The sequence below is a fragment of the Ranitomeya variabilis genome, chromosome 2 (genome assembly GCF_051348905.1).
Source record: "Ranitomeya variabilis isolate aRanVar5 chromosome 2, aRanVar5.hap1, whole genome shotgun sequence".
Taxonomy (NCBI): domain Eukaryota; kingdom Metazoa; phylum Chordata; class Amphibia; order Anura; family Dendrobatidae; genus Ranitomeya; species Ranitomeya variabilis.
In genome coordinates, this window is record NC_135233.1 from 444,909,434 (window position 1) to 444,925,340 (window position 15,907).

The window sequence follows — 15,907 nt, forward strand, 5'->3', positions numbered from 1 at the left end:
CCAGGAAGGGGACATTATACCAGGATGGGGATCATTATACCAGGATGGGGGGCATTATACCAGAAAGGGGGGCATTATACCAGGAAGGAGGACATTATACCAAGATGTGGAACATTATACCAGGATGGAGAACATTATACCAGGATGGGAGAAATTACACCACAATGGGAGACATTATAGTAGGATGGGGAACATTGAAAAAGAAGAAAAAAGAAACATACCCAATTGGGGAGCACCCAAAAAAATCCGTATCAAGTATCATCAAATTTTTTAAGTATTATTTTATTTATTAGAGTCCAAAACACACAAAAACATTTAAAAACAATGAAGAACAGTCCCCATAAAGAGGTAGACCCCCCTAGACCAAAACTACAATGCCAATAATTTAACAATATCAACGATAATGAGGGCAATTTATACTAGAGAGCAGACCACATATCACGAGCAAGTACAGGCCACATTTATGGACATGCAGAAAATATATATAAATACAACAAATATATACCAGTCACTAGTAATCTTAATAAGCCGATAAATATACCTTTATCATGTCAATAAGGCTATAAATATACCAGTACAGAGTCACCTGATGGTATAAAAGACATTTTGAGTTGCTCCCTATGCAGCATCCTACTGACCGAGCAAAGGTGGCCTTTGTAATTTCCCACTTAGAGGGAGAAGCTTTAGCTTGGGTAAACCCTCTCTGGGAGCAAGATGACCCTCTTGTCTCTCAACTATCCATCTTTTTAGATACTTTTCGTAAAGTATTTGACGAACCGGGTCGTTTGGCCTCTACCACCGAGTCTCTGTTTAACCTCCACCAGGGGTCTCTATCTGTGGGTCAATATGCCATTCGGTTTCGCACACTTTCATCTGAATTAGGATGGAACAATGAGGCATTGGTGGGAGCCTTTTGGCGAGAGCTCTCGTCTCGATTAAGGACGAATTGGCGGGTTGGGATACTCCGACTTCCTTGGAAGATCTTATATCCCTGGCAACCCGCATAGACTTACGTTTCCAAGAGCATTCCCGAGAATCCGCTAGGGAGAGGAGAGTTCCTCGTCTTCCTTCGGCTACTCTGAGTCCTTCCCGTCCACGTCCTGTGAGGACTTCTGCTGTTTCTGTCCCAGAGCCCATGCAGGTGGATCATCTCAAACCGGCGGAACAGCGCCGGAAGGAGAGGCTGGTTCAAGGTCTCTGTTTCTATTGTGGCAGTGCGGCTCATCTTTTGCGTTCCTGTCCTTTGAGGCCAGGAAACACCTCAACCTAGGACAGGTAAGAGAGGTCCCACTAGGTATCTTTGAACCCTTTCAACCCCTCACTCTTTCAGTTCTTTTGCATCTGGGAAACAAGCGTTTTTCTGATTTTGCTTACATAGATTCTGGGGCGGCCGGGAATTTCATCCAACTCGAGGCAGTTAGAAGGTTGCGGATTCTGGTCAGATCCCTGGAGACTCATCAACAGATTGGGTCGGTCGGTGGTCAACCTCTGCAGGAGTCCGTTGCCTTGCTTACTGAAGAGTTGGAACTCCAAATTGGAATCCTGCACCGGGAGAAGATCGTCTTCTATGTGCTGCCCTCCTTGTCCCATACTATTTTACTTGGTCTTCCTTGGTTGAGGACTCACAAGCCTTGTCCAGACTGGCGGTCTGGTGAAATCCTGCGCTGGGGACTCTTCTGTCAGAGTAACTGCCTGCTTCCTGTTCAGCCAAGAAAACCTCCTCGTCCAATTTCTGTGCCTGCTAACTTACATTCCTCATATTTGTCTTTCTTGGATGTCTTAGACAAAAAAGAAGCAGAGATCCACATCGACCATACGACTGCCCAATCGATCTTGTACCAGGCTCCACTCCACCCTGGGGTCGTATCTATCCGTTGTCTCCAACCGAGACCCAGGCCATAACTGAATATATCCAGGAAAATTTGGCTAAATGCTTTATTTGAAAGTCCTCCTCTCCTGCAGGTGCTGTTTTTTTCTTCGTTAAGAAGAAGGATGGATCCCTCAGTCCACGTATTGATTACTGAGGCCTCAACAATCTTATGATCAAAAACAAGTATCCTCTACCTCTTATTCCAGAGTTGTTCGATCGCCTTAGGGGAGCACGAATTTTCCCGAAATTGGATCTTCGGAGCTTACAGCCTAATCCGTATTCGTTCTGGAGACGAGTGAAAAACCGCCTTTAACACCCGAGACGGCCACTATGAGTATCTAGTAATGCCATTCGACCTGTGAAATGCTCCAGCAGTGTTCCAGGAGTTCGTGAATGATGTCTTCCGGGATCTACTCTACTCCTGCGTGGTGGTATATTTGGATGACATTCTTGTGTTTTCCTTGGATCTTGCTTCCCACAGGAGATGTCCGCCAAGTCCTATCTCGTCTTAGACAGAATCATCTTTATGCCAAACTCGAGAAGTGTGTCTTTGAACAATCTTCGTTACCGTTCCTCGGCTATGTCATCTCTGACTCAGGCTTACGGATGGATCCGGTTAAAGTGTCTGCCGTTCTTAACTGGCCACGTCCTCAAGGGGTAAAGGCAATTCAACGCTTTCTCGGGTTCGCAAATTACTACCGGCAGTTTATTCCACATTTCTCTATTCTGGTCTCCTCAATTTCTGCCTTGACTCACAAAGGGTCCAATCCTCACATCTGGACTTCGGAAGCTGAAGAAGCATTTCGGTCTCTTAAGCAAGTCTTTGCTTCCACTCCTGTACTTTGTCGTCCTGAGGTCAACAAGCCTTTCATCCTTGAGGTAGATGCTTCTGCGGTACTTTCCCAGAGATCATCTTCCGGACAACTGGCTACTTGTGGTTTCTTTTCCAAAATTTTCTCCGCCTCGGAGAGAAATTACGCCACTGGCGAAAAAGTACTTTTGGCCATCAAGTTGGCGCTGGAGGAGTGGCGGTATTTGCTGGAGGGAGCTGTTCACCCTTTCAAGATCTATACTGACCACAAGAATCTGGAATACATCTGTTCTGCGCAAAGAATAAATCCCCGACAGGCCAGATGGTCGGTATTCTTTGCCCGCTTTGACTTTGAGTTACATTTCCATCCTGGCAACAGAAACTTCAAAGCTGATGCCTTGTCCAGATCTTTTCTTGCATCCGATGTTGAAGAAGAACCTTCACATATCATGGATCCCAGTAAGATCATTCTAGTAGCTCCAATCAGCATGTCTTCCTTACCTCCAGGTAAGACCTTCGTCCAGGCAAACAAGAGGTCTCGAGTTCTATGTTGGGGTAATGCCTCCAAATTAGCAGGCCATGTAGGGTACAAGAAGACACTCGCTCTCGTCACACGTAATTATTGGTGGCCGTCTCCTACAAGACGTCCGAAGTTTTGTCGCCTCATGTCCTTCTTGTGCAAGGAACAAGGTTCCTAGACGTACAATAACTATATCAATGACTCTTCTTCCAAATCTCCCTTCTTCATTGTTTATGGTCAACATCCTAGATGTCAGGACTCTGAACATTTTTTACCTTTTGTGCATTACTGCCCTTTTCCAAGATGGCGTATTTGGTCTCATGTGCACTGTGTCTTCCTGCGATAAAACTCCACCCCAGCCTTCAGTCTGTGCTAGAGTATTCTGCCTTGCATCCAGCTCCTGACCTCTGATTACTCCCTGGCTATATACCTGCTCCTGTGAACCTGTGTGGTGATCCTGCTACTCTGCTCTGAGTTCCTGCTGCATACACCAGTTTCCAGTAATCCTCCTTCATCTGCTGCTTGTGTTTACTTCCATCTGCATTTGCTGGACATGTAAGCTGTTTCTGCTCTGCAAAAACCTGAGACTATTAACCAGGCCTCCCTGGTTGAGCTAAGATATGATTTGAACTGCCTTATAAGCTTATCTTTCTGTGTTTGGACTAAGACAAGGATTTATTCGTGTCAAGTATCCTCAAGAATAACTGTGCTTCATAGACTTTCTGCTTGATTGCATTTTCCTCTGAAGTTTGCTACAGACTGCTAAGCTGCGTTTAATATTTCCACCAAGTGTTGTGGACTTGAGTTTCTCTCTGCACCTGTTTGAATCACCGTGTGATAATATAGACTTTACCACTTATAAAACTGTGTCCTGTAGTTGTCTTGTTTCCACGCAAAGAGTCTCCTGAAGTTATCCCCTATAATTATTACAGGATACTCTAGCCATAAAAAAAGGAGACTGCTGGAACAATGACTGCAGAAAGCAGATTTGAGCAGGTGTTTTCCATAATTAGATCACTGCAGAAAGATGTGGAAGGTCTGCAAAAGAAGTTTGGAAGCTTTGAACACAATCAACAAGTGTTTGGACAAACTTTGCAGGACTTAAGCAACCACATGGCAGCCCAGGAAAACAAACTTGCTGGCATAGAGTCCCAGTATGGACGGGCTTTTCAGGACATAAGCATGCAAATAGCTGCACAAGTGACTTTACCCTCTGGGCAACCGTCACCAGCTAGCCCACCTAAGTTGCCCCCATTCAGATTTAATGGTGATCGCGACAAATGTTGTGGCTTTGTGAATCAATGTATGCTATATTTTGATGTGCATGCTGACCGTTTTCCTACTGATAGATACAAAGTATTGTGTGTAATAATGCTACTGACCTCACGAGCGCTCGCCTGGGCGAATCCGATGATTGAGTCTCGTGACCCACGGTTAAATAACTTGGATGATTTCTTGGCCGCTATGGCATTAATGTTTGATGACCCTAATCGCCGTGCAACCGCTGAATCTGCTTTGTTGTCTTTACGCCAGACTAAACGTTCTGTTATTGAGTATGCCACTGAATTCAGGAGATTAGCGGTAGATACCAATTGGGACAGTTATGCACAATTGCCTATTTTTAAAAGGGGTCTGTCTAGTATTATAAAAGATGAACTAGCTCGCTCTGAGTCACCACAAGAGCTAGAGACATTTATACAGCATTGTGTGCGCATAGACATTCGCCTAACTGAGCGTAGGCAGGAGAAATTTGCTGCATATAACCGTATTTCTAACTTTTCCCTTCCTTCCAAAGAGCCTGCAGGTAAAACCTCTTGGGAGGTGGAGGAGGTGCCCATGCAAATTGATTCCGTTCAGAGGCGCGAGATCAATGAGCGCCGGGAGCATCGCCTTCGTGAAAGTCTATGTTTCTACTGCGGCCAGTCTGACCACTTCTTGATCAATTGTCCTAAGTGTCCTAGACGGCCTAACAAGGTGCTAGCAGCAGTAGGGGAGTATGACAACTGTGATGATGAATCTGACATCTCTGAATGTAGCCTGCCTTTAAACGCTGTATTCCATTCACTTTCTATGACTTCACCCCCCAGGGAGCTGAAGGAGAAGAACTCTCACTGTTCTCTCCCTATTAAGATCCTGTGTTCAGGACAGTGGATTTCCAGTGTAGCTATGATTGACTCTGGTGCAGGTGGCAATTTCATGGATATCGCATTTGCCAAGGAACATGGTATTGAAATTCAGCAAAGAGCCTCTCCAATTACTATGGAAACAGTGGATGGGTCACCTTTAATCTCTGGGCCTGTGGATCAGGAGACCGTACCCCTTGAAATTTTGTTGGAGCCTAATCATCAGGAGCAACTTTCTTTCTTGCTAATTTCTTCTCCTCATTTTCCTGTGATTTTAGGCATTCCTTGGTTGCGTTCTCAGAACCCAATTATCAACTGGGAGACCAAGGAGATTATCTTTCCAACAAGGAGCAACTCAGCGTTAACAGAAGCTGTCCCTGAGTCCACGGCTACGGAACCACATGTACAGGTATTTTCTTTACCTCTAGCATATAAAGAGTTCTCTGACATCTGTGACAAGAAGAATGCAGATCAGCTTCCTCCACACAGGCATTATGACTGTCACATTGAGCTGCTTCCTGGGGCAGCTATTCCTTTTGGTAACGTATACCCTTTGGCGGCACCTGAGCTTCAAGCCTTAAAGGAGTATATTGATGAAAATCTGGCCAAAGCCTTCATACATCCTTCTTCCTCACCAGCAGGGGCACCTATAGTTTTTGTAAAAAAGAAGGATGGGACCCTGAGACCCTGTGTTGACTATCGGGAACACAATAAGGTAACCGTACGAAACCGTTACCCTTTGCCTCTGATTCCCGAATTACTGGAAAGAGTCGTCCATGCTAAGGTGTTCTCTAAACTGGATCTTCGTGGGGCTTATAATTTGGTGCGTATTCGTCCAGGGGATGAGTGGAAGACAGCATTCAGATGCCGGTGTGGACACTTTGAATATCTCGTGATGCCCTTCGGGCTTTGTAATGCCCCTGCAACATTTCAACACCTTGCTAATGACATTTTCAGAGATTTGTTGGACCAGTTTGTAGTGATCTATTTGGACGATATTCTAATCTTTTCTGACTCTCTAAAGGAACATGAAGAACATGTCAAAGCTGTTTTAAGATGTCTGAAAGAGAACCATCTGTATATCAAGCCGGAGAAATGCGAGTTCCATCATTCTGAGATACAGTTCTTAGGTTATATCATCTCTCCCCAGGGGCTGAACATGGAATCTGGTAAGATTCAGGCTATCCTTGACTGGCCGGTACCCAAGAACGTTAAGGAGGTCCAACGTTTTATTGGTTTTGCAAATTTCTACAGACGCTTCATTCGAAATTTTTCTGATATTGTCCGTCCCATTACTTCATTCACAAAGAAGGAAAAGCCTTTTAAGTGGTCATCACAGGCTCAAGAAGCTTTTGACATCACATCAGCACCGCTGTTGATACACCCAGATCCAACACTTTCATTCATTGTGGAGGTGGACACTTCTGATAATGCTTTGGGGGCTATTCTCTCCCAAAGAACTGAAGAGAATGGTCTGCTACATCCTTGTGCTTTCTTTTCCCGTAGACTAACCTTAGCAGAGAAGAATTACGACTTGGGAGACAAGGAATTGCTGGCTATTATTGTGGCTTTCAAAGAATGGAGGCATCATCTGCAAGAAGCTGCACAACAGATCATAGTGCTAACTGACCATCGCAATTTAGAGTTCCTTAAATCCGCTAGATGTCTTTCTCCTCGTCAGGCTCGTTGGAACTTATTTTTAAATCAATTTAACTTTGTTATCTCTTACCGTCCAGGTTCTTGTAATGGGAAGGCTGATGCTTTATCCCGAATCCATGCTGCAGATTCCGTATCTGGAGCCCCGTCCAAGACCATTCTATCTGATGTCAATTTCATCAGAGTTATCCATGATCAGGACTTGTGGAAGGAGTGCAGGGAGGCCTATGACGGTGATGTATTTCTGGCCAACCCACCTGTGGATATTAATCTTGTCTTTAAGGGTGGCATATGGTTCAGAGATCGACGTATCTACGTCCCTGAGGTCGTCCGTCTGCAGATCCTGGTACATGACTCCAAGTTGGCTGGTCACAGGGGTGTACAGAAGACACAAGAGTTCCTGAGCCGATTCTTCTGGTGGCCAACTTGCCTGAAGGATACCAAGGACTATGTTCTCTCTTGCGAGGTATGTGCCCGTTACAAGACTCCTCATGTGGCACCTACGGGTCTTCTACAACCATTACCTGTTCCGTCCTGCCCTTGGGGGTCTATATCAATGGACTTTATTGTGGAGCTGCCTACATCGGGGGGCATGAATACAATCATGGTGGTAGTTGATCGCCTGACTAAAGCTGTTCGTTTTGTTCCATGCACCGGCCTCCCCTCAGCTAAAGATACAGTGAACTTGGTTATACAGAATGTCTTTCGGTTGCATGGAGTTCCGGATGAGATCATTTCTGACCGTGGAGTACAGTTCACTTCAAGATTCTGGAAGGGGTTTTTGCTCTGCACTCAATATTAATGTCTGTCTCTCTTCCGCTTACCATCCCCAGACAAATGGTCAGACTGAGCGTACAAACCAGACGCTGGAACAATATCTAAGATGCTATGTCAGCCATCTCCAGGATGATTGGTTGGAGTTGCTGCCTTTAGCCGAATTTTCATATAATAATTCTCAGAGCGCCTCCACTAAATTTACACCTTTCTTTGCCAATCTGGGTTATCATCCGTATATTTTACCTAGGTCTCCAATTAATTCTCCGGTTCCGGCAGTGGAGGAAAAGCTGACTGCGATGAGACAAAATCTGGAGGTTCTGAAGGAATCCCTGACCTCAGCTCAAGAACGTTATAAGAGATCGGCTGATAGATTCCGTAAACCGGCACCCATGTTCAAGGTAGGAGATTCCGTGTGGTTAGGAACTAAGAATGTGAAGTTAAAAGTTCCTTCACAAAAACTCGGACAGAATTTCATTGGCCCTTTCAAGATCAACGGTATTGTGAGCTCTGTGGCCTGCCGGCTGAAGCTGCCTAGGACTATGAAGGTACACCCAGTTTTTCATGTATCTTTACTAAAGCCTGTATCTCCTAATACCTTCCAGGGACGTGTTGTGCCACCTCCGCAGCCTGTGGTGATTGATGGGCAAGAACAATTTGTGGTGGAGGAAATTATTGATTCCAGGAATCACAGGAATCGGCTCCAATATCTGATAAGATGGCAGGGATATCCCCCTGAGGAAGACTCTTGGGAACCTGTGGAAAACATCAATGCCCAACAGAAGATTTCTCGTTTTCATCAGAGATTCCCTGAGAAACCAGGTCCAGGAACGTCCTGAGGCCGCTTCTAAGGAGGGAGCAATGTCAGGACTCTGAACATTTTTTTACCTTTTGTGCATTACTGCCCTTTTCCAACATGGCGTCTTGAGTCTCATGTGCACTGTGTCTTCCTGCGATAAAACTCCACCCCAGCCTTCAGTCTGTGCTAGAGTATTCTGCCTTGCATCCAGCTCCTGACCTCTGATTACTCCCTGGCTATATACCTGCTCCTGTGAACCTGTGTGGTGATCCTGCTACTCTGCTCTGAGTTCCTGCTGCATACACCAGTTTCCAGTAATCCTCCTTCATCTGCTGCTCGTGTTTACTTCCATCTGCATTTGCTGGACATGTAAGCTGTTTCTGCTCTGCAAAAACCTGAGACTATTAACCAGGCCTCCCTGGTTGAGCTAAGATATGATTTGAACTGCCTTATAAGCTTATCTATCTGTGTTTGGACTAAGACAAGGATTTATTCGTGTCAAGTATCCTCAAGAATAACTGTGCTTCATAGACTTTCTGCTTGATTGCATTTTCCTCTGAAGTTTCCTATAGACTGCTAAGCTGCGTTTAATATTTAGACCAAGTGTTGTGGACTTGAGTTTCTCTCTGCACCTGTTTGAATCACCGTGTGATAATATAGACTTTACCACTTATAAAACTGTGTCCTGTAGTTGTCTTGTTCAACGCAAAGAGTCTCCTGAGTTATCCCCTATAATTATTACACTAGAGTTCCTCTGCCAGTGCTTCCTGTCTCGGGTGTGCCAGCAGCCGATCTTCTGTCCGAGGAGTTCTCCAGGGTCTTGCAGGAGACCAAAGGCGCTCTTGAACAGGCACAGGTCAGGATTAAGAAACATGCCGACAAGAGACGCCTGGATCCTCCGTTATATCGGCCAGGTGATAAGGTTTGGTCGTCTTCCAGGTTCATTCGTCTTAAGATTCCCTCGTATAAGTTGGGTCCACGGTACATAGGTCCCTTTGAGGTTTTGGCTCGTATCAACGATGTTTCCTACAAGTTGAAGTTGCCCGCTTCACTTCGCTTACCCAACTCTTTTCACGTTTCCCTTCTTAACCTATCGTTTTCAATCAGTTCCATGCTTCTCCTGCTCTAACTCCTTTGCCTGTTTCCGACCCGGATGTTTTTGAAGTTAAAGATATTCTTGCCATGAAAAGGTCTAGAGATAGAACCCTCTTTTTGGTTGATTGGTGTAATAATTATAGGGGATAATTCAGGAGACTCTTTGCGTGGAACAAGACAACAGGACACAGTTTTATAAGTGGTAAAGTTTATATTATCACACGGTGATTCAAACAGGTGCAGAGAGAAACTCAAGTCCACAACACTTGGTGCAAATAATAAACACAGCTTAGCAGTCAATAGGAAACTTCAGAGGTAGATGCAAACAAACAGAAAGTCTATGAAGCACAGTTATTCTTGAGGAAACTTGACACGAATAGATCCTTGACTTAGTCCAGACACAGATAGATATGCTATAAGGCAGTTCAAATCATATCTTAGCTCAACCAGGGAGGCCTGGTTAATAGTCTCAGGTTTTTGCAGAGCAGAAAACAGCTTACATGTCCAGCAAATGCAGATGGAAGTAACACGAGCAGCAGATGAAGGAGGATTACTGGAAACTGGTGTATGCAGCAGGAACTCAGAGCAGAGTAGCAGGATCACCACACAGGTTCACAGGAGCAGGTATATAGCCAGGGAGTAATCAGAGGTCAGGAGCTGGATGCAAGGCAGAATACTCTAGCACAGACTGAAGTCTGGGGTGGAGTTTTATCGCAGGAAGACAAGTGCACATGAGACCAAAGACGCCATCTTGGAAAAGGGCAGTAATGCACAAAAGGTAAAAAATGTTCAGAGTCCTGACAATTGGAAGGGTTTTGGTCCCGAGGAGAGGTCTTGGGAGACCCGTGAGAACATACAGGCTTCTCAGATTTTACCTAGATCTCTTTCAGGTCTTAGAAAGAGGGGGAGTATGGAGGGGGGTACTGTCACGGCTCTGCTCTATGCCGCCGCTCCTGCTGCCCTGCCTGCCACTCTGCCCCTTGCTCCCTTCTCTGCTCGCCGGCATACTTACCTGCTTCAGCGCGCTCCTCCTGCGGGTGCATGTTCTTCCTTCTCCTCTTCATGACTCACAGCAGCTTCAGGGATTCCACCGGCTGCACGTGCGCACCTCGCTCTCCAGCTCCCTCTGCGCATGCGCACCTTCCCTTTTGATATACTGGCGCGCCGCTTCTCCTTTCTTTGACCCTGGAGGACCCTGACCCGGAAGTCCTTCTGCGTCTCTTCTATTTAAGATTCATTTGTCCTCATTTGACCCGGGTCCCTTTGTACCTTGCTCTGTCCTGTGCGTCCGTCATACCCAGCCTGTCCTGTGTTTTTGCCGTACCATGCTCTGTCCTGTGTGTCCGCCATACCCTGCCTGTCCTGTGTTTCCGCCATACCCTGCCTAACCTGTGTTTCCACCATATCCAGTCCATCTTGGGCGTCCGCCATATCCGGTCTGTCCAGCCATATACAGCCTATTCTTAGTCTCTGTCATTGCCAGTCTGTCCTGTGTTTCCGTCATAGCCAGTTCTGCATCTTTTCCGCTCCTACTTCCTGTCCCCGGGTATCAGCTTCTGCGGCAATAGTCTCCCTCGGGCCTGGCCCTAACACTCCCTGTATTGGGGGTGGTCCACCAGGCCAGCTCACCCTTGGGAGGTTTGTTGTCGTGGTTCTGCGGGTTCACTTTAGGAGTTCCGAAAGAGCTGACACTCATTATGGGGAACATTATACCAGGATGGGAGACATTATACCAGGATGGGGAACATTATATCAAGAAGGGGCTCATGATGGGGAACATTATAACAGGATGGGAGACATTATATCAGGAAAGGACCCATGATGGTGGCCATTATACCAGGCAGTTGGATATTATGCCAGGAAGGGGCCCATGATGAGGGACATTGCACAAGGAGGGGGGATATTGTACCAGGATGGGAGACATTATACCAGGAAGGGAAACTTTACATCAAAAAGGGGCTCATGATCAAGACCATTATACCAGGATGGGAAACATACTAGGAAGGGGCCTAGGATGAATGAATGAGTGAAATTATATTAAATAATGGGAGCCACAGTGGGGGAGATTAATACAGCAAACAGCCAGGATGAGTGTCATTATTACATGCAGGGTGAATATGCATGTTTTTATAGGATCTAGAATGCTAAAAAAGGTCCATACATTTGACAAACATGCAAGTGGGAGCCCAGGTACAAATTTTGCACCGGGGCCCATTGGACACTAGTTATGCCACTGTTAACAACCTCTTTAATTTTCTATAACCAAGGACCCGCATACTTTAGACCAGAAAGGAAACAAAGATCAAACAGATGCACAGTCTCTCTTGGCTCTACATATCCTGAGATTAGTGGCACAAAACAAACAAACATGATTTTACACTACTCGGTCACGAGATGCCTATATATCTGTGTATATGTGGCCACCCAGTGGTTGTGATTTGAGTTGCAGCCAGTTAAGAGATTAGGTTGTTGTGAGCTCATAACCAAATTCAAGAAATGTGACCACTCCCTCTGCCATTTTCCAAAGAGGAGGCCACATATTTTGCCATTTGCAGTCTCTTTTGCAGTGTTAATGATATTGCATAGTGATTGTAACTTTGAAATCTGACGATAAAGGGGTTAATTTCATGTTTTTTTCCCAACACATAAGTCAGAGAATTTGAATGAAGTTTTTCTCCGCATTGTTCATGCAGGAAACTCAGATGATGGGACTGTATTGTGATGCATATGTGGCATTAATCACAGCGTTGTGATCGGGGACACTTCTTTCGCCGTCCTTAGAAGCCTCTACAGCGATCCCTGATGACATGTATTATTATCCTGCAGTTTATGTACATTTTCAAGGCCAGATTTCTATGTGTCGGCAATGAAAAGCACAATGAAAAATTCATGAGAGCGTAAATATTCGGTGGCTTTATTGCCTATGAATTGCTATTGTCACGAGTTGACACTCACACGGAGCAGAACCCGGCATGGCTTCTTGTCACAGTGGGTCATGCGGGTTAGTTTCCCTACTGGGGGATAATTTTCATGGTCCAAGGTAAATCACAGGAAGATATCCATCACACGGGGGAGAGTAAACTTCATAGAAAAACCTAAATGGGGAGTCCCTTTTGGGTTTTTCCTTGTGATAGTCCACGCCAGTCTGCATGCAAATCCTGGTCTAATGGCCGCTCACAATATAGGGTCACCCACTCCCAATACTTGTAATGTGTCCTACACATCTTCTCATAGCGCAAAACTACACACACTCTCACAATTAAGAGGTTGGAACCTAAGGCATAATTACCAGTATTTTGGACTGAAGCCCTTCCCTTAAAATCACCAAAGATTGCTCCAAAAAAAAGTCCTAAATGGCCACTTTGCTAAGCCCTTGGCCCACTTCATGATATTGTCCCGGTAAAAACAAGACTATTGACAAGTTTTATAATGTCCCATATGGTCGACCCCTTGTAACCATTTTGTATAACCCAAATGGGGCTTATTTTCCGGCAGACGTAACTCCTGTAGCTGACCATAACCATTGGATTAGATAATGGGAGCTGTGCTATAGTGGGTGCAGACATAATAATTACACCAGGCACTGTTGGCCCCAAAGGCCATATAAGAGGGTACCAGTATTATGAGTGGCACATGGTAGTTGTGGACACTGGAATAAATTTTACATTTGGACCCATAAACCTTCAAGGACCATCGGCTAAACCAGGGGTGGACACAGTCAGAAGAGGGACCCTGTGCAAGAACAATATATGAGCCCTTAACAGTCCAATTGCTCATGATGGTGCACAATTCCACTTGCTTTGGAGGGGAGAATTTGCCCCCTTACCTCTTGATCCCCAGTTTTACCAATTATCTGTCTGCCCCTGGGCTAAATGCTTGTCTACTATTCCTACTGATCCCCCATGCATGTTCGGTTTGGTTGATTGTTCATGTATTTTTGATGATGGGATCAAAAGGATTGAGCAATGAACTTCAACAATGTCCAATCCTTCATTCCTCCACTTGTTGGAAGAAAGCAGATGGTCACCATACACATCAGCAGGACCGTTTAATCAGGTGGCTTGGCCAACTTTTCTCTACAGTGTATCGAGGCCATCAATGAACTTTGCGGGTTTGGATATGAAGGTCTCCAAAATGTCCTGAGAATATAAATGGATTTCACGATCACCAAGTCTTTTATACTTATACACTTATTCCCTTATTCTTCTTGGCACAGGTCTAGAGGCGTAGGCTTATTTATGGCAGTCAGTGGAGAGCCGTCCAGTGAGAGTTTGCCCAATGGTAATCCAATGTGTGGGCATCTCAAGACTCAGGAAGAATAAAAAGTCATCACGTCTCCTGGATCTAGAGGGAGCCTGTCCTATCCTGTAAGTTCCCTTAACATCATGGTTGTGACAACATCATTAGTTGGAAGAAAGTCAGATGGCCACCGTAGACTTCAGCTGGTCCGTTGAATTAGTTGTTTTTGCCAATTTTTCTCTACAGTTTAATGAACGTTGAAGGTTTGGATATGAAGGTCTCCAAAATGTCCCAAGAATCTGAATAGATTCACGGGACAAGCCTTTGTATCCATAATTCTTCTTGGCACAGGTTTATTTATGGCAGTCGGTGGAGAGAGCTGTTCAATGAGCGTTCACCCAACAGTTATCCAATGTGTGGGCATCTCAAGACTCCAGACGAGTAGAGTCATCACGTCTTTTGGATCGATCTCCCTACTGGCTTTACAGGGAGCCTGTCCTGTAGGTAAGTTCCCTTCACAACATGGTTGTTATCCAACCAAGGTCTACGGGAAAAATATGCCTCCCATTGTTCCACCATGTCACCTGATGTAGAATCCCCAATTCAATCCCTTTCGAATGTCCTTTGCCCATGCACAGATCATATAGCCCGACCTCTCATGGATTTAGGTTTAATGGAAGCCTTGAAATAACAACAATTGTGGTATGACAGGAGGCGGCTGTGCGTGGTGAGAAGATGTTAATTGACTTGTTCCAGGCCGCCTGCTGCGGTAACTTCATGTGCTCCTTCATTACAGACCTTGAAATGGTCTGAAACAAAATGTCTGTATAATGCGCCACAGATGACATTAAATTCATTAAAAACTCAGAGTCGGAGACGGATGTTGTGAGAATGGAGAACGGGGCAGGTGAATGGAAAATAAAGTGTGCATAAAGCTAAACGTGACCCGTTACAACACTTCTATTAAACCTCCGGCGGACGAGGCGTTTATTGAAAGCTCGGAACGTGATGAGCAAGTAACGCAGCAAGTAAAGGGTTTTTATTAGGAATGTGAACAGGCTTAAAGGGATAGGTAATGGATGGTCTACCTGTAGGATACAGCATGTGTGAACTGAGCCCTGGGACCCGCACCAGAAAGAAGGGGTCGTGCTGCTGTCTGGGGGTCTCTGTATTGCAGTATGTTAGAGAGGCTGCATCTTGTGCTGCCGCTCTGATTCCTCAGTGTGAATGGGGCCGAGCGGCAGTACCCATCGGGGCCGAGCGGCAGTACCCATCGGGGAGAGCGCCGTGCACTTCAGATGCTTAGAGGGAGAATCCGATCTCTAAATTTCAAATGTTCCTTCCTCTCTGTCATATCAGCCCTCATAAATTCCCTGTCACATGACTTATCCTCTGTTCCCCAGCAGACAATCACCATTAGAATTTTTACTTTTTCCTCTTGGGGTATGTTCACATTACACCTTTATTCAGTGGTCATAAAAAGTCAGTTTTTCAAGCAGAAAGATGCTTCAGGAATTGCTCCGTTTTGAAAAACCTAAAGCATCTTTTGCTAAAGTTTTTTTTAGTCGTTTGCTGAGCTTTTTTTCTCAGAGTTTCTTTTTAGCCAGAGCTTCTTTGGAGATCCTTTCCAGTGTTTTCCAGACATTATTTGATATCCATAAAGAGATGAAGAAAACATTAGTTTTTCTAGGCATCAAAAGAGCTGTAAAAACATGCAAAAAATGTCTTTTTAGCCTTCTCGATGTATAGTAAGATATTTAGTGTCTTAATAGCAAAAAAAAACCTGAAGAATGTTCCGTTCACTTCTTTTAACTGCTTATTTATTTATGTATTTCACTCACTTACATAGCACCATAAATTCCGCAGCACCAGATATTATCATCACTGTTCCCATTGGGGCTCACAATCTAGATCCCCTATCAGGATGTCTTCGGAGAGTGAGCAGAACCTGGAGGAAACCCACGCAACCACTAGGAGGGCATACGAACTCCTTGCAGATGTTGTCTTTGATGGGATTTGA

The 15,907-nt window shown here is 45.1% G+C and overlaps 1 long non-coding RNA gene across 2 annotated transcripts in view; it reads left to right on the forward strand.

The window, feature by feature from the left end:
• LOC143806546 (uncharacterized) overlaps positions 1-15,907 on the forward strand; it is a 119,891-nt gene that overhangs the window by 10,895 nt on the left and 93,089 nt on the right. Inside the window, exons 2-3 of one of the 2 annotated variants that reach the window (XR_013221504.1) lie at positions 13,865-14,015; positions 14,239-14,375. This is a non-coding gene — a long non-coding RNA (uncharacterized LOC143806546). Of the gene's footprint in view, positions 1-13,864; positions 14,016-14,238; positions 14,376-15,907 lie in introns of those variants that run through there. The other variant, XR_013221505.1, reaches the window with a different exon arrangement.